At 43.7% G+C, this 19,062-nt stretch overlaps 1 protein-coding gene across 16 annotated transcripts in view; it reads left to right on the top strand.

Annotated features, from left to right (window-relative positions):
- The window catches only part of LOC121277245 (phosphatidylinositol 4-phosphate 5-kinase type-1 beta-like), a 637,142-nt gene that overhangs the window by 531,997 nt on the left and 86,083 nt on the right, over window positions 1-19,062 (top strand). Inside the window, exon 1 of one of the 16 annotated variants that reach the window (XM_041186467.1) lies at window positions 3,551-3,569. The exons of 14 other annotated variants lie outside the window; for them this stretch is intronic. The gene's annotated coding sequence lies outside the window, so the exon portion shown is untranslated. Of the gene's footprint in view, window positions 1-3,550; window positions 3,570-17,869; window positions 17,959-19,062 lie in introns of those variants that run through there. One more of the 16 variants, XM_041186459.1, reaches the window with a different exon arrangement.

Here is a 19,062-nt window from a genome sequence, read left to right as displayed (position 1 = left end):
TTTGCCCTTGTTTGGCCTGATATCACTTCATTGTGTCTGGAGTCGATGTTGAGGATTCGCAGCTCCCTCCTGACTGTATACCACTGTACTGCCAACTCTGATGGCTCTGACCTGGTGGTGGGACAGGACATACCCAAGGATGATGATTGAGGTGCCTGGGACATTGACTGTAAGGTGCGAGTCTGAGTGTGTAACTGTGTCAGGCTGTTGCTTGACTAGATTGTGGGACAGCTCTCCCAATTGTGGCACAAGACCCCAAATGTGAGTGATAAAACTTGGCAATGTTGACTGGGAGGTGTGCACCTTTGTTGTTTCCAGTACCTTGGTGATATACCAGGTAGAGATGGCTGATTACCTTCCCCTGAATGAACCAGATGGGCTTTTACAACCATCGGCTACCTTCATGGTCACCATTACTGCTATTAGCTCTTTATTCCAGCAAGTCAAATGTTTCCGTTTGATTCCCAATTCCTGGTCTTAAGTTGTGCAGCTTTCCAGATGGCTCTGATATATCGGTTCAATTTTCATCTGCGATAAAAAATTAATATTTGCTTATTACCAATTAGCCTTATTCTAGTACACACTGAGTATTTTCACAGTTGAGATTCGAGAAAGTCTCGAAGGATTTAACAAATGTAGGTGAAAACCATGTGGCAGCAAACCTGATTATTATGCACTTCATATGAGGACAGAAGTAGTGAAAGTGAAATGTGAATAGCAATCGGGGTTATTAAATAGTTAGTCCTTTCACTACCAGTTGTTCAATAGAAAGACAGTGCAATCCTTGGAATGTTTGGGGAGCGAGTGAGAGAGAGATTATCAGGTGATATGGCAAAGACTGACAGCCAACAATTGTAACATCACTCGGTTTACTAACCAAGTCAGTGCTGGTAAAGCGCATAAGTTTGGCTGAATCTTTTGGAAGATACCGGTGTGTTTGTGACACAGGCTGTTAGTAATGAGCAAATCGTCCAGTCACTTCAGGGGGTGTAGAGTTACGCCGTGCGTTGTGAATCGCCAAAACTGGCTGGTTAATTTTCTCCATTCAATTGATTGCTTTACACAAATGGCATCTTTCCCTCAACCTCTGTTCTTTTTAAGGACTTCCTGGATTTGCACATTAATTGCCTATTAAACTTGTCACAAAAAATTAACTCAGCTAATAAAAGATATTTAATGATATACTAATTGTTTAGATTTTAAGATATCAGTTTTTTGTATTTCTTTGCTGTCTCTTTGCTCTCGCTCTAGTCCCTCCCTTCCCCCCCACCCCTCCCCGCTACCCTTGTCCCCTCTTTAAATCAAGGCCCTGTTCAAATTCTTGTTTTTGAGATTTTGCTGTGCATCAGTTGGTTGCACTTGAGTATTGCCAGTCCTGTAGGATTGTCCTGGAATCTCCAGGAATTGAACATCAACCTCTAGGACAAATGCTGCAAGCAACATCCAGGTGAAAAATTATTGGGACATTGGAAAAGTGTCTTTATTTTATTTTCATTGAACACGTTCACTTATTAATCAAAAGCATGTTGGAAATGTGGGGAAATCCGTGGAGGGGATAGACTGTTTGAATATTAAGAATTATCCAACCTGGTAACAAGTTTGCATTCTCATTGGTTGTGGGAAGGCGGTGTGCGATGATTGACATGTCGGGCGACGAATGGTCAAAGTTTGCAAGGAGTGGGGCAGTTGGCAGCAGGAGGTCACGTGACAAACTTCCAGGAATACAATCACACCAGGGTTGGCAACTACAGCTGCACTTCATGGCATACTGTTACGTCAGGGACTTGGATTTGTTTTGAAAATGTAGTGTCGCTGCATGAATGTGGTTTTAATTTATTTCCTTTCCCTTCCTTGTGACCTTTTGCACTTGGATAATTTGCATCCAAAGGATACTGAACAAACTATAAAACCAATATGCTTTCCTTCTTCCTGATCAGTCGCATATGGGAAAAGGGGAGCGAAAAAATATTTAAATAGAAACCGAGTGTAGAGCCTGAATCATTTAGTGTAATACCAGCTGTGACACACTTTCTCAGTTTGAGAATAAAACTGTACAACTTTACTTAAAACCAGAAATAATGTGTTATATTTTAGAATAATTGAAATTATGGGATCCAAATAGTACTTACTGAAATGATAGCATCGCCACTTGTTATCTGCATTTCCTGTAATAAAGACAGCATGTTATTTAAAGACTATATTTTTCAATGATCTCTCAGCACTGTATTTAGCAGTAAAATATTACTAGACTTTCTATTCCAAACAGCTCTCCTCAAAATTAGTTTCCTGCAAATTTGCCTATTTTGTAATTTGGTAATCTCTTTGCATTGGACGCAAGCTCTTTTTTAGTTTACCCACTTCCTGGAGTGTTTTGGTCAATATGCACTGTGGCAGGTAACTCACCTCCTGACTCCACAAAGCCTGTCCACGATCTACAAGTCACAAGTCAGGAGTGTGATGGAATACTCTCCACTTGCCTGGATGAGTGCAGCTCCAACGATACTTGGAGCTCAACACCATCCAGAACAAAGCAGCCCAATTGATTGACACCCCTTCCACAAATATTTACTCCCTCCACCACTGACACACAGTAGCAGCAGTGTGTACCATCTACAAGACGCACTGCAGGAATTCAAGGCTCCTTCGGCAACACCTTCCAAACCCACGACTGCTACCATCTAGAAGGACAAGGGCAGCAGATACGTGGGAGCACCACTACCTGGAAGTTCCCCTCCAAGCCACACACCATCTTGACTTGGAAATATATCACGGTTCCTTCACTGTGGCTGGGTCAAAACCCTGGAACTCCCTCCCTAACAGCACTGTGGGTGTACCTACACCACATGGACTGCAGCAGTTCAAGAAGGCAGCTCACCACCACCTTCTCAAGGGCAATTAGGGATAGGCAATAAATGGTGGCCTAGACAGTGACCCCCATATCCTGTAAATGAAGAAAAAAAAGTGATTATTCCTCTTGCTTGAGCACTTATAGATTGAGCACTTACACTTATAGAATCACAGCACAGAAGGCCAACAGCCCATTGTGCCTGTGCTGGCTTTTTGAAGGAGCTATCCAATTAGTCCCTGTCCTTTCCCCATAGCCCTACAAATTTTGTTCATTTTGAGTTTTTATCCATTTCCCTTTCTGAAAGTTACTATTGAATCTGTTTCCACTGCCCTTTCAGGCAGCGCATTCCAGATCACAACAAGTCACTTTTTTAACATTTAATGGTCACAATTACTTATTACAAAAACTCTATAAAATTCAGTAAACCTCAAAAATATTATTGTTTTTATATTTTAAAAAAAATCTGCAATTCGATTTAAAACCTGGGTGAAGGAACTGCTCAGCTTCAAATTTGAAAAGTCCAGCATAAGCAAGAGATACCTCTGCAGCTTCATTTAGTTTGAGGCTGCCAAGCTCTCTGTTGCTTGCTATGCTCCTGAAATTTGCTGCTTGCCAGTCTGCATGAGTGTTGAACTTTGTACCTTGATTTATTACCCCTGAAGTGACTGAACCAAAATACAAAATGATAAACCTCTGTATATGCTTGTTTGTGCCATTTAAGGTGAGCATTTTAAGATTTAAACTCTAACATATAAAAGGTTCTTTTGATAGCAATCCTGTAAGTTTTTGCTAATGTGCTCTATGCTGGTTATACAGTAAAATTACAATTACAGAGAATGGTCTATTGATTTTATAGTTTTGCTATAGTCAATGTTTCTGACCTCTACAGGTGGGGAATTTGAGCATCAGGAATGTAATTGCAATCTTTTGTTTTTTTCTCTCTCTCTCTCACCCCCCACCTTTTCCCCTCTCAGTATCAGCTGTGGCTCAGCCAGTAGCACTCTCCCTTGAATCTGAAGGTTGTAGGTTCGAGCCCCATTCGAGCCAGAGACTTGAGCAAATAATCTTAGTTGACCCTCCAGTGCAATACTTATGAGTGTTGCAGTGTGTCACCTTTTGGATGAGACGTTAAACCAGAGCCCCTTCTGCACTCTTAAGGTGGACATAAAAATCCCACAGCCACTATTTCATAGAAAAGGAGAGTTCTCCCCTCGTGACCTGGCTAATATTTATCTCTCAACCAACATTACTTAAAAAAAAGAAAATCTGGTCATCGGCACATTGCTGTTTGAGGGAGCTTGCAGTGTGCAAATGGGCTGCTGCCTTCCTACGTTGTAATAGCAACTGCGTTTGAAGAAGTACTTCATTGACTGTAAAGCGCTTTAGCGTGCCCTGAGATCATGAAAGTCACCAGAGAAATGAAAGCTTCCTTTTTTTTATTGTTTCCCCCTCTCTCTTTCTTGGAAGGAAATTGTTAAATGCCAGAGGCAGTCAATCTTTTTGTAATGTCGTCATACAATGGAGCACACCCACAAAATGAGAACTGCCTTTTCCAGTAACACTGAACTACTTGCGTGATTATTTGCCTGACATTTTTGAGTATTTGATTATCAAATGCTCATCGCACAACAGGAAGGAGCTGCAAGCTTTTCCATTTTGGAAAATTCACAGGCGAAGAAATGATGGGAATGTAAACCAGGACTTTTTGAGGACTCTGGAAATGTTGGATGAGAACAGCCACCCAAGTTCTATTTATGACCAATTTCTATCAATTGGAGTATGATTCTACCTGGTACAGAAGCTACATCCCAGCATCCGGTTTGGACTTCATCCCAGAGAGATTCCAGTGAATATTTTCAGAATGTTGAGACTGATTTTAATCCTTCCCACTTGGTGTTTAACAGCTCTCCTGTGTACAGTGTGTATATACACAGCTAGGCATCGACCCCCATTCAGTTGTGAGGCATCATTTTTTTAAAAATCTGTTATTTTACCCTCACTTCAGATGGCTGCTGGGATTTTTAAGCTTGTTGCAAAGTGCTGTCTTCTGTTCCTACTAATAAATACTGTGAAGGCTAAAAGTGTGCAGGGGGAAAGGGAACTAATTTGGAAGTTCCTTCGAAGAGCGAGCATGGGCATGATGGGTTAAATGGCCTCCTTCTGGGCTTTATGAATCTAAAACCAGCAGGCGATATCCTGGAACTGATTAGCCCCGCGCTGTTTGGGTTTATTGTTGGATAGAGTACAAGTGTCAAAGTGTATTTTGCTTTCAAAAGAATTAAGGGGTAAGATTAGATTAAAATGTAAGCGTTTTGCAGCACAATTATCATTTGACTCGGTAGCCATTATTTTTGATGATGCAGGAAGCTTCCTGAAGAATTAATGAGCAGGTTTTCAGTTTGTCACAATCATTTGGAATTCATTATAAACAGCCTTTTTAATAGGCAAATTGAATGGACTGGGACAAGTATGCCAGCTCATTCAATGTTACCAAAGTGAGACAAAAATACACGGATTGAGCTATCCAGGACACACACACTATTACATTATGGCTGGGATTTTAAGTTGGCAATTCGGGACTGCTGTCATCTCGCAGGTGTGTAAAATCTGACCCGATGACAGCAGGTTGCAAGCCCAATGTCAACGCACCAGTTTTCCATAATATGGTAGGCGGGCAGGCGCTGAGATCTGCAGCTCACCCACCATTTTGAAAAAAATCATTAATGGGCAATTGAACTTGTTAACAAGTCAACTGTGCTGAATATTATGCAGCCATGTGGGCTGGCAAATGGGGAGTTCACTTTTTCACCATCTTGAGGTGAGAAAGTGGGAAGGAAGGGGGTTACATCTTTGGGGGGAGTGAGGGGATGGTGCTCTGTGTGATTGGGAACACCTCTCCAAGATAATAAACCCCTCCTCCAGTCTGGCCTCCAAAACTTACCCCAGCCTCCCCCAACTCCTAACCCCCTCCTTATGGTGCCTGATTCATCCCTGCCCAAAAATCCTGGACTTGCCCGAATCCAGGTCCTCTGGGATCCATCTTCGTGGGACTGATGGCAGTCACCCTCAGCACCCACTGCCCGCCACCGGCCCTGCTGGGGCTGCTAGAGCTGCTGGTCAATCTGATTGGTCGGCAGCTCTCGGACAGGAAGTCCCACTCTCTGAATGCATAGACTGTCAGCAACATGGATCATGTTATTGCTGCAGGGTGGCCTTTTCTAAATCAGTCCATTCTCGACCAACTTTTGTAACAGAGGAGTAAGCCCTCTATAAAATTCACTGTGTTGAAGCTGGCTTAAAGAAAGTTAGAACTACTGGTGAAGTTGGTAGGAAATTGTAAAATTCCTCCTTGTCATTACCAACCTGTTTCCCCTTCTCCATTTTCGCAATGTGAAATGTCCATAGTCCTGTTAGGGCAATCTATTTTGGCCTCCTCTTTCTTTTCTGCCTTCTTCTTTCCCTCCTCTCTCCTTGCATCTTCTCTTCTGTTCTCGCTCTCTTTCTCCCCACTGCCCCACAGCGCCATCAACAACAAGCTGCTTGCCAGTGCTCCGGTCAAATTTCAGGATAAGCACAGGCATCAACTGATTGCCCGAGGAGAAGTCAGGATGGATCATGGCCAGTGCTTCATTGGACTCCGTGTGGTATGTAAAGGAGCCTTAGCAGATCTGAGGCCAACGGCAGGAACGGGGTGTCAAAACAGAAACTGTTCGGGAGCTGGAGTCATCGTTGATGCAAGGAAATGTTGGGTTCTCGGAGGCCGGCCATGCAGTAGTTTTTATGGAAGAGTCCTCAGTCCCACCATCATCTTCAGCTGCTTCATCAGCGACCTTCCTTCCATCGTAAGGTGAAGAGTGGGGGTGTTCATTGCTGATTTCAGTACTCGTTTCCATTCACAGCCCCTCTGATGCAGTCCACTCCAGGACCTGGATAATTTCCAGGCTTGAACCAATAAACATATGATATTCATGTCAATAACTGACAAATAATGAAAACTCATACAATAGAATGCCCAACAATTCATCCTAACACCTTCAAAGACACTACTGTTGCTGTAAGTTCTACCAGTAACCGAAAGGATTGACCATGCCAATGCTAACTATAAAAGCAAGGCAGAATTTAGGTGCTGTAATGCATGGGCTCATCTGGCTCCTCAAAGCACCTCCAAGGTTTGAGACAGGAGCCTGAAGGAATCTTCTCCTCTTGCCCTGGATGGGAAATGCTGTCAGAACACTTGGAAAGCTCAACGCCGTGCTCTATGTTGATGTTCGCTTGATCAGTGCTCCTGCCACTGGACATTCAGTAATGCTACCAGCTGGCTGGCTGCAAAATGTACAATCACTAAGATGCCCTCGCCAATGTTGTTTTGACATTACTTCTTTTGTCACAGGAGAATTGAGCTAATGTTATGGGAGCTCCATCGCCTCCCTATTCAGGCACCATCCTGGCTTGGACATGTAATTCCTTTCCTTCATCGCCCCATGTACCAAAAACCCTTATTCATAAAGCTCATGGGAGCACGGTTTCCACATTGATTGAAGTAGGTTCAAAACACAAGTCCCACCATCTTGGGGTGAAAGGGGAAGGAGTAAATGCAACTTTGTCAGTGTCACCCCACCTCTTCAATTTCAATTAAAAATAATGTAGAAGGAGGAAAATCTCTCTGTCTTAAAAGTTGTTCTTGAACATGTCATCACCACTCAATTTCTCACTCACCTTTGCAATTCTTTACTCTAATTCCCAAAATCTGTTTTTGTCCTGCCCATAGCATTGAAGACTGCCCTGGTCAAAGCCAGCAATGTCCTTGTCCTCTCTGCTATCTTCGATATGTTGATCTCTCCAATTCTCCTCTTATCGCCTGTCTTCCACTATCCATTCTTGCCTCTACCTTTGCTTCCTAACTCCCCTCCCCTCCCCCAGTAAAGTCCTTATCCTTATTTCAGTGGTCACTGGCCCTGATGTCCACTCATCAGCTGCCAGACTCCATTTCAATTAAACACCAACTCGTCTTAAATTCCACCTTGTTCCCCTCCCCCATAATACCTGTGCTTGCTGACTTCCATTGGCTCTCCACTTCAAAGGCATGGAACCTGAAATCCTTGCAATAGTTTACAAATCCCAGCAATGCCTTGCCCCAGACCTCCTTCCTTATTGTGTTGAACACGCATTCTCTTGCTCCATCTGCAGCTTGCTTTTCCCATACAGGTCTGCTCAAATCCTGAATTACCTGGAAAAACTCAGCAGGTCTGGCAGCATCAGCGGAGAAGAAAAGAGTTGACGTTTCGAGTCCTCATGACCCTTCGACAGAACTAGGTGAATCCAAGAAGGGGTGCAATATAAGCTGGTTTAAGGTTGGGGGGGGTGTGGGTTGGGTTGGGGGAGAGAAGTGGAGGGGGGTGGTGTGGTTGTAGGGACAAACAAGCAGTGATAGAAGCAGATCATCAAAAGATGTCACAGACAACAGAACAAAAGAACACATAGGTGTCGAAGTTGGTGATATTATCTAAACGAATGTGCTAACTAAGAATGGATGGTAGGGCACTCAAGGTATAGCTCCAGTGGGGGTGGGGGGAGCATAAAAGATTTAGAAATATTTAAAAATAATGGAAATAGGTGGGAAAAAGAAAAATCTATATAATTTATTGGAAGAAAACAAAAGGAAGAGGGAAGAAACTGAAAGGGGGTGGGGATGGAGGAGGGAGGTCAAGACCTAAAGTTGTTGAATTCAATATTCAGTCCGGAAGGCTGTAAAGTGCCTAGTTGGAAGATGAGGTGTTGTTCCTCCAGTTTGCATTGGGCTTCACTGGAACAATGCAGCAAGCCAAGGACAGACATGTGGGCGAGAGAGCAGGGTGGAGTGTTGAAATGACAAGCGACAGGGAGGTTTGGGATATTCTTGCGGACAGACCGCAGGTGTTCTGCAAAGCGGTCGCCCAGTTTACGTTTGGTCTCTTCAATGTAGAGGAGACCGCATTGGGAGCAACGAATGCAGTAGACTAAGTTGGGGGAAATGTTGCTTCACTTGAAAGGAGTGTTTGGGCCCTAGGACGGTGAGGAGAGAGGAAGTAAAGGGGCAAGTGTTACATCTTTTGCGTGGGCATGGGGTGGTGCCATAGGTGGGGGTTGAGAAGTAGGGGGTTTACCTTCTCTTGATCTTTTCATTGAGAACTGTCGGCACGACATTAGTCGTCCCAATTTCTCTGCTCCTCTCATCCATTCTAATCTCTCTCTCGCTGAACTTACTGCACTCCATTCTCTCAGGTCCAACCCTGACATCATCATCAAACCCACCGACAAGGGTGGTGCTGTTGTTGTCTGGCGCACTGACCTCTACCTCGCGGAGGCTGAGCGTCAACTCACAGACACTTCCTCCTACCTCTCCCTGGACCATGATCCCACCACTGAACATCAAGCCATTGTTTCCAGGACTGTCACTGACCTCATCTCCTCTGGGGATCTTCCTCCCACAGCTTCCAACCTGATGGTCACCCAACCTCGGACGGCCTGCTTCTACCTCCTACCCAAAATCCACAAACAGAACAATCGGTAGACCGATTGTGTCAGCTTGCTCCTGCCCCACAGAACTCATTTCTCATTATCTTGACTCCCTTCTCTCTCCCCTTGTCCAGTCCCTTCCCACCTACATCCGTGATTCTTCTGACACCTTACGTCACATCAACAATTTCCAGTTCCCTGGCCCCAACCGCTTCCTCTTCACCATGGACGTCCAATCCCTCTACACCTCCATCCCCCACCAGGACGGTCTGAGGGCCCTTAGCTTCTTCCTCGAACAGAGGCCCGAACAATCCCCATCCACCACTACTCTCCTCCGTCTGGCTGAACTTGTTCTCACACTGAACAATTTCTCCTTCAACTCCTCTCACTTCCTCCAAATAAAAGGTGTGACTATGGGTGCCCGCATGGGCCCCAGCTATGCCTGTCTCTTTATGGGGTATGTGGAACATTCCTTGTTCCAGTCCTACTCCGGCCCCCTTCCACAACTCTTTCTCCGGTACATCGATGATTACTTCGGTGCTGCTTCGTGCTCTCGTCGGGACTTGGAAAAATTTATTAATTTTGCTTCCAATCTCCACCCCTCCATCATTTTCACGTGGTCCATCTCTGACACTTCCCTTCCCTTCCTTGACCTCGCTGTCTCAATCTCTGGTGATAGACTGTCCACCAATATCCATTACAAGTCTACAGACTCCCACAGCTACTTTGACTACAGCTCCTCACACCCCGCTTCCTGTAAGGACTCCATCCCATTCTCTCAGTTCCTTCGCCTCCATCGCATCTGTTCCGATGATGCTACCCTCAAAAACAGTTCCTCTGACATGTCCTCCTTCTTCCTTAACCAAGGTTTTCCACCCACGGTCGTTGACAGGGCCCTCAACCGTGTCCGGCCCATCTCCCGCGCATCCGCCCTCACGCCCTCTCCTCCCTCCCAGAAACATGATAGGGTCCCCCTTGTCCTCACTTATCACCCCACCAGCCTCTGCATTCAAAGGATCATCCTCCGCCATTTCCGCCAACTCCAGCATGATGCCACTACCAAACGCATCTTCCCTTCACCCCCTTCTGTCGGCATTCCGTGGGGATCGTTCCCTCCGGGACACCCTGGTCCACTCCTCCATCACCCCCTACTCCTCAACCCCCACCTATGGCACCACCCCATGCCCACACAAAAGATGTAACACCTGCCCCTTCACTTCCTCTCTCATCACCGTCCAAGGGCCCAAACACTCCTTTCAAGTGAAGCAACATTTCACTTGCATTTCCCCCAACTTAGTCTACTGCATTCGTTGCTCCCAATGCGGTCTCCTCTACATTGAAGAGACCAAACGTAAACTGGGCGACCGCTTTGCAGAACACCTGCTGTCTGTCCGCAAGAATGACCCAAACCTCCCTGTCGCTTGCCATTTCAATACTCCACCCTGCTCTCTTGCCCACATGTCTGTCCTTGGCTTGCTGCATTGTTCCAGTGAAGCCCAACGCAAACTGGAGGAACAACACCTCATCTTCCAACTAGGCACTTTACAGCCTTCCGGACTTAATATTGAATTCAACAACTTTAGGTCTTGACCTCCCTCCTCCATCCCCACCCCCGTTCAGTTTCTTCCCCCTTCCTTTTGTTTTCTTCTAATAAATTATATAGATTTTTCTTTTTCCCACCTATTTCCATTATTTTTAAATATTTTTAAATCTTTTATGCTCCCCCCACCCCCACTGGAGCTATACCTTGAGTGCCCTACCATCCATTCTTAGTTAGCACATTCGTTTAGATAATATCACCAACTTCGACACCTATGTGTTCTTTTGTTCTGTTGTCTGTGACATCTTTTGATGATCTGCTTCTATCACTGCTTGTTTGTCCCTACAACCACACCACCCCCCTCCACTTCTCTCCCCCCACCCAACCCACACCCCCCCCCACCTTAAACCAGCTTATATTTCACCCCTTCTTGGATTCACCAATTCTGTCGAAGGGTCATGAGGACTCGAAACGTCAACTCTTTTCTTCTCTGCCGATGCTGCCAGACCTGCTGAGTTTTTCCAGGTAATTCTGTTTTTGTTTTGGATTTCCAGCATCCGCAGTTTTTTGTTTTTATCTCTGCTCAAATCCTACCTTCGACCACCATTTCAGCCACTACCTGCTATTGTTTGACACTCATTCCTTCTCTGAAGTGTCTCGGGCAGTTGAGCATGTTAAATGTTATACAAATGTCTGCATGGCTTCTCTTTTCTTTGAATGCAAGCCAAATGCGTTTTAGATCTTAAACAGGACTATCAAGCTTCATGACTTAGAGACTACTGAACAGTGGAGAGCAGTTATAAGGGTGAAGTTTTAATCTTTACAAATTGATCAAATTAGCTTCCAGTCAGAAGTTGATAACATACTCGTAGGAATTTGCAATGATGGTAATATTGAATACTTTGCATTTATGTGACCTTGATTGGAACCTTGAGATGTCACCTCTCGTGATGAGATAATGGCAGAGGTAGTTTTGTATATGTAAGTTACTCAGATAAGCTTGTGGCTTTCCATTTACACTTCAGTCCATTGCTACTATGTGTAGGTGCCAACAACTTCATGATTATTGCGCTCTTAGTCTGAAATGACTGCTCTGCTTTTCATCCTGACTACTGGCCAAATAACTTGTAAAATTCTATATATTGATATAATGTAAAATATTGTATTATCTGCTAACAGCAGGGGTGACATTGATGTAATAGTAATGTCACTGGACTAGTAACCCAGAGAGCCAGGCTAATGCTCTGGGGACATTGGTTCACATCCCACCATGGCAGCTGGTGGAATTTAAACTCAATTAACAAAATCTGGAATTGAAAGCTAGTCTCAGTAATGGTGACCATGAAACTATGAACCACGAAAGGAAATCTGCTGTCCTTACCCGGTCTGGCCTACATGTGGCTCTAAACCCACAGCAATGTGGTTGACTCTTAACTGCCGCCTGAAATGGCCTAGCCATTCAGCTCAAGGGCAATTAGGAATGAGGAATGAATGTTGACCTTGCCAGCGACACCCACATTCATGAATAATTTAAAGTAGTGATGGGAAGCCGTTATCCTTCATTCTTTCCTACTTGTAATGGACTTGTCCTTCTGGTTAGTCTGCCTTTTTTGTAAGTTACAGTTTTCATTACCACAAGTGCTATTTGGAGTTAGCATGGAGGAGGGATCCAGGCCTTGGATTGTGGGATCTGTGAAAGTTCCAAGAAGCGCTGGGTGCTGAGAGCTGCAGGACTATCGAGACTATATATTGTGTATTCATGGCTCTGTAGATCAATCTGTAAAGATTAGAAGTTTACCCTTATGTTGCTGTCCACTGATCTTAGGCAATAGGTCAGGAGGCTCGATGGTCTTGTTTAAGATCTAAATCTCATTTGGCTTGCATACTAAAAAAAGAACTCTACAGGCATTTTTTATAACCTGTAACATACTGAGCTGCCTGAGATCCTTAGAGAAGAAAGGGATGGCAAACAGTACCAGCTAGTGGCAGAGGACTTGGTTGGAGAGGAGATTTGGGATATGTTGGCCCTGGGGTTTTTCCAACTGCTGTGGTCTCTACTTTTATGAGGTTCATTTCTTATGTGCGATTTTTAATCAAACCTCCAACAGTAGCACAGAGCACACCTGGAGTGTATCCATGTCTTTATCTGCTTAAGCATGATATCCAACAATTCAAGCTGGAGCAGGGAGCTAATGGAGAGGGACTTTGAAGCAAGAAAGGTGATACAATTGATGGAAGATGACACCACAGCCAATTGGAAAGCAAGTTCTTTCATTACTTAAGTGGATGACTCTTGACCATTGGTCAAACATCTTCAACATCGTTATAATGAATAAGCAAAAGTGTTCAAGGAAAATAAAAAGAACACTGTTTCTGTGATTGTGTTTTTGTTTTCTCTCTTGGATTTTGTTCCCAGCGTCCTAGAGATTAATCCACAATTCCTTGAGACTCCAGGGCAATCCTGGAGGGTTGGCAACCCATAAATGGAGTAGGGAAGATCTAGATTGATTAGCTGGGCCTATGAGGGAACAAAGACCGAGTGAATGTAACATCAGGGTTGAAAATTACTGGCTGGGGTAACAGTTACAGTTGTCGAAAAAAAGCTGATTATTTTTGTGTTCTATATTTTCTGTAAATCAATTATGGAATATAGTAATGCAATTTCATTAACTCTCGAATAACTTTGTTCTCCTTCAGTGCCTTGCTGCATGCCCCCCACCCTGTTTGTATTTATATTTCTACTCTTTAGTCTACATTTTCTTTTTTGGACAGAAGACCGAGAACCTTAGGGTCTCTTTTACCAGACATGGCAGAATTAATGCACAATTATTGGTCATGATGAAGCTTAAGAGTTGCTAACCCTTCAGGATTGCCCTGGCATCTCCTGGAATTGAAGTTTAATCTTCAAGACACTGTTGGGAACAGGATAAAAATACCTGAAGAAAAATCGTGTGGGTGTGAAGCAAAGTTGTGCTTTTATTTTACTTTCTTTGAACATTTTCATTTATTAGTTACAAAAACCTTAGAGATGGGGGCATGATGTCTGTTTCACCAACAGTTGAGATGAATCTAATTAGGTACAAAAAAGGTCTGTTCCCTTTATCCAGTTGGCCGTGGGAAAGCAATGTGCTTGGACGATGGACCAATGGCAGGAGGTGTAGGGGTGACGTGGTTTGTGGTGGGAGGTCATGTGATGATCTCCAGGCATACACCCAAAGAGGATTGCCAACCTCACCTTTCCTGTCAGTTAATGGGGCAACCTAGTCTTCTTTCAAACAACAATATCTGCTATTTATATAGTGCCTTTATGGTAGTGAAAAATCCATTGTTGCTTCGTAGTAGCAGTCACACAAAATTTGCAACTGAGCCAGGTGATGAAGTGGTTGGGCAGGTGTCAGAGGTAGGTTTTCAAGGAGGAAAGCGGAACTGAGAAGCTTAGGCATGGAATGCCAGAGCTGGCTGCCTTGGCAGCTGAAGGCAAAGCTGCCAGTAACCAATGGTTGCCTGCATTCCTGAGCATTCTGCGCAGGATCTAGTTTGTATATTTGGTTACATGCTCTTGCCCACGTCTGTGGGAAATGTAGGCAAAAGGTCAAAGGCAATGGTACAAGGTTTGAAAAGGTAGAGAGAAGACTAGTCAAGTTCCAAGCTTGGGTTTTGAAAGCTCAGTTTGAAACTTTGATAACGTACATCAAAATTTCAATGTACACTCATTCCTATAGTGTTTTAGGTAAATGACCTAAATTGGCCCTTGAAATGCATTTGATCATTTTGTTTGAGATGATGGGGCAGCAGAAAAACTTGTGTTTATCTGATTGCAAAAGCCTAAAGTATTATAATGGGATGAGATTTCTTGAAAAATGGCAGTACGGTTGCTATTTTAACATGTTGTGGCAATTTTCTATTTTAATCACACCTTTCTTCACCAATTAATAGGTTGCCTTCACATCTGAGGGATGTGATGGATTCCCACAGGATACTCTTCAATTCCTACTCTTCCTCCTCCACTAAGAATTCTAGAAACTTCCTAGCAATTTCTGCTAACACTTATTTTTATTTGGTTTGTTCCATTGATGTGTATTTTATTCTTGAATCCAAGTTGAAAAAATTTCCATAATCATTCCAGGAACAGGCATAGAACTGGGGTTAACACACATTTAATAAAGTGTGTAGGATCTTTGGTTTTATAAAAGCTTCGAACAAAGAATTTATAGACCTGTAAATTTTCCATAAATCACCTAGTTAGATCTCAGCAGCCACCATTTCCCATTAAGTCTTTGTCTCTTGCTCTGTCTGTTGCTTTCTCTGTGTCTCTTTCCCCCTCTCACTCTCTCTTTCTCTCTCTTTCTTTCCATCAGCTGTGCCGTTGCGGTCTCTCCATCAGTCGCACTTTATCTCTCCCTCTCAGTGCATCCAACAGTCTCTCTCTCTCTCTCGCTCACTCACTTGCTCTCCAGCTCTGTCCCTAATCTTACTGCTGCATAACAAATGTGTTTTGAAAGGTATTTAAAATTTAGATCTCACTGTGCAGCTAATAGCTGTTTCCTTTGACTTGAATACGGGATATTTTCAGAGTAGAGATTGCCAGTGAATACAAAGCTATATGGCAGTCATGACACTATTTCTGAGCTCTTTCTTATATTCTGTGACATTTTCAGTTAATTGCAAGGTCAAAAAATTCTCTCTTTGGAACAAACTAACATCTATGTGCCTTATTCCAAGATGTTTTGCACAGAAAATATCTCACTTGATAGGGCTCTCTAAGGGTAAATAAGGAGAAACAGTTTCCACTGGCAGGAAGGTCAGTAGCCAAAGGAGACGGATATAAGAGAATTGAGAAAAGAACCGGAGGGGAAAAGAGGAGACAGTTTATTACAGTTGTGATCTGGAATGCACTGCCCAAAAGGGCGGTGGAAGCAGATTCAATAGTAATGCTCGAAAGGGAATTGGATAAATAGTTGAAGGAACATAATTTGCAAGCTGATGAGTCAAGAGGAGAGGTGTGAGACTAAGGTGAGGTGAGAGTGACTGCCTTTGACATCAAGGCAACACTTGACCGAATGTGGCATCAAGGAGCCCTAGCAAAACTGCAGTCGATGGGTATCGGGGGAAAAACTCTCTGCTGGTTGGAGTCATACTTGGCACAAAGGAAGATGGTTGTGGCTGTTGGAGGTCAGTCATCTCAGTTCCAAGACATCAGTGCAGGAGTTCCTCAGGGTCGTGTCTGAGGCCCAACCATCTTCAGCTGCTTCATCAATGACCTTCCTTCCTTCATAAGGTCAGAAGTGGGGATGTTCGCTGATGATTGCACAATGTTCAGCACCATTCACAACTCCTCAGATACTGAAGCAGTCCATGTCCAAATGCAGCAAGACCTGGTCAATATCCAGGCTTGGGCTGACAAGTGGCAAGTAACATTCACGCCACACAAGTGCCAGGCAATGACCATCTCCAATAAGGGAGAATCTAACCATCGCCCCTTGATATTCAATGGCGTTACCATCGCTGAATCCCCCACTATCAACATCCTCGGGATTACCATTGACCAGAAACTGAATTCAACCAGCTATATAAATACTGTGGCTACAAGAGCAGGTCAGAGGTGAGGAATCCTGCGACAAGTAACTCACCTCCTGACTCCCCAAAGCCTGTCCACCATCTACAAAGCACAAGTCAGGAGTGTGATGGAATACTCCCCACTTGCCTGGATGAGTGCAGTTCCCACAACACTCAAGAAGCTGGACACCATCCTGGACAAAGCAGCCTGCTTGATTGGCACCACATCCACGAACATTCATTCCCTCCACCACCAATGCACAGTAGCAGTAGTGTGTACCATCTACAAAGCTCCTTAGACAGCACCTTCCAAACCCACGACCACTACCATCTAGGAAGACAAGGGCAACAGATAGATGAGAACACCACCACCTGGAAGTTCACCTCCAAGTCGCACACCATCCTAACTTGGAAATAAGTTGACATTCCTTCACTGTCATTGGGTTAAAATCCTGGAACTCCCTTCCTAACAGTACTGTGCGTGTACCTACACCACATGGAATGCAGCAGTTCAAGAAGGCAGCTCACCACCACCTACTCAAGGGCTACTAGGGACAAAAAATGCTGGCCTAGCCAGCGAAGCCCACATCCCATAAACAAATATTTTAAAAATTTTTTAAGGCAGAGGTAGATAGATTCTTGTTAGGCAAGGGGATCAAAGGTTATTGCAAGTAGATGGGAATGTGGAACTCAAAACACAAACAGGTCAGCTATGCTCTTATTGAATGGCGGAACAGGCTTGAGGGGCTGAATGGCCAACTTCTGCTCCTATTTCAAATGTTCGTATGTGAGAGCAGGGATGTTCTCCCCAGTGCCCTGTCTGGAAATTTATTCCTCAAACAGCATCACTAAAACAGATTAGCTGGTCTTTTATCACATTGATATTTTTGAGAGCTTGCTATGCGCAAATTGGCTGCCACATTTCCTTCATTACAACAGTGACTATACTTTAAAAGTACTTCCTGGGCTGCAAAGTGCTTTGGCCTGGGTCATGAAAGGTGCTATGTAAGTCTTTCTTTAGGTTATTGATCAAACTTGATTGCTTTTGTGAAGAGAAAAGATTTTGGAATTGATTGCTCCCCCTTTGCAGCATGCCTGAAATTTTGGGACAAGTTTTGAGGTGCTCAGCACAGTTTACAGTGAGAGTAGCTTTGTCCACTTTATTTCCAGATCTCAATAATAGACGAGGTGGAGATTCCTGTGTGTTTATTGCATAGAGTAAGCATTTTTCTTTTTAATATAAATGGTATCATCTTTACATGGGCCATTTTGTTTTAAGTGAGGATGACTTCTAATTGTGTCTCAATTCATCCCTTTCTCTTTTTCCCTGAAGAAACAGGTGATGCAGCATTCAATTAATATTCACATTATTTAAATCAATGACGTGCCATTCAATGCCATCATGGTTAGGGAGATTTTTTTTTACCTAGCGACGATGTTTAGGTGTCCTCCATAAGGAAAGAAAAAAAGATGCCAAGAAATTCATCCAGATATCGATGATGTGCAAATTTCCTCAGAGGTGAGCAAGAAGGATCCCATTTTGAAAACTGAATCAAATTTAATGGCTAGTTGACCCTCACTAAGAGTTCCAGACAAAAAACGGCGGATGTTAGACTGCGCTTTAGAAGAGCCAGCAAGGGCAATATAAGCATTCTTCCGGAACTTTCTGTGATTCTAATTCCGTGATTTCAACACATGTTTGAAATGTTTCTGGTACCAACCCTCCTCTGGAGAAATTTGTTGTATTTTTTGACAACTTTAAGCTAGTGTAGTAACTTTCATTATGGAGGTGAAGACATCTTGTCACATATTGGAATTTTAGGAAAGCAAATGGCATGTTGGCCTTCCTTGCAAGAATAAAGGAGTCTTGTTACAGCTGTACATGCTTTTGGCAAGACCCATCAAGAATACTGTGCACAGTTTTGGTCTCCACATTTAAGGAATGATATACTTGCAATGGATGTGGTACAGTGAAGGTTCACTAGATTGGTTCCTGGGATGAGGGGGTTGTCCTGTGATGAGAGGCTGAGTAAATTGAGTTTATATTCTCTGGAGTTTAGAAGAATGAGAGGCAATCTCATTGAAACCTACAAGATTCTGAGAGGGTTTGATAGGGTGGACACTGAGAGATTGTTTCCACTGGTCAGGAATCTAAAACACGGGGGCACAGCCTGGGGATAAGGGGCTGATTATTTAGGACTGAGATGAAAAATTACTTCACTCAAAGGGTTGTGAATCTTTGGAATTCTCTACCCCAGAGGGTTACAGATGCTCCATCGTTGAAAATATATTTAAGGCTGGGATAGACAAAACTTTGGTGCCTCAGGGAATTAAGGGTTAGGGAGTGTGAGTGGGAAAATGGAGTTGAAACCCAAGATCAGCCGTGATGTATTGAATGGAGAGCAGGCCCAATGGACCAAGTGGTCTACTACTGCTCCTATTTCTATTGCTCTTATGGAAGTTGACCACAGACTTAAGTCTCACTTAAATTCCAACATAATGATCTTTTGCAGCAATGAATTTTACAAACTAACAACATGTACATGTCAACAATTTACAGCACAGAAACAGGCCATTCAGCCCAATTGATCCATGCTGGTGTTTATACTTCACATGAACCACC

Source organism: Carcharodon carcharias, chromosome 4 (genome assembly GCF_017639515.1).
Source record: "Carcharodon carcharias isolate sCarCar2 chromosome 4, sCarCar2.pri, whole genome shotgun sequence".
In the NCBI taxonomy this organism is placed as follows: Eukaryota; Metazoa; Chordata; class Chondrichthyes; order Lamniformes; family Lamnidae; genus Carcharodon; species Carcharodon carcharias.
Note: the sequence above shows the minus strand (reverse complement) of the source record. Positions and strands in the feature narration are given on the sequence as shown.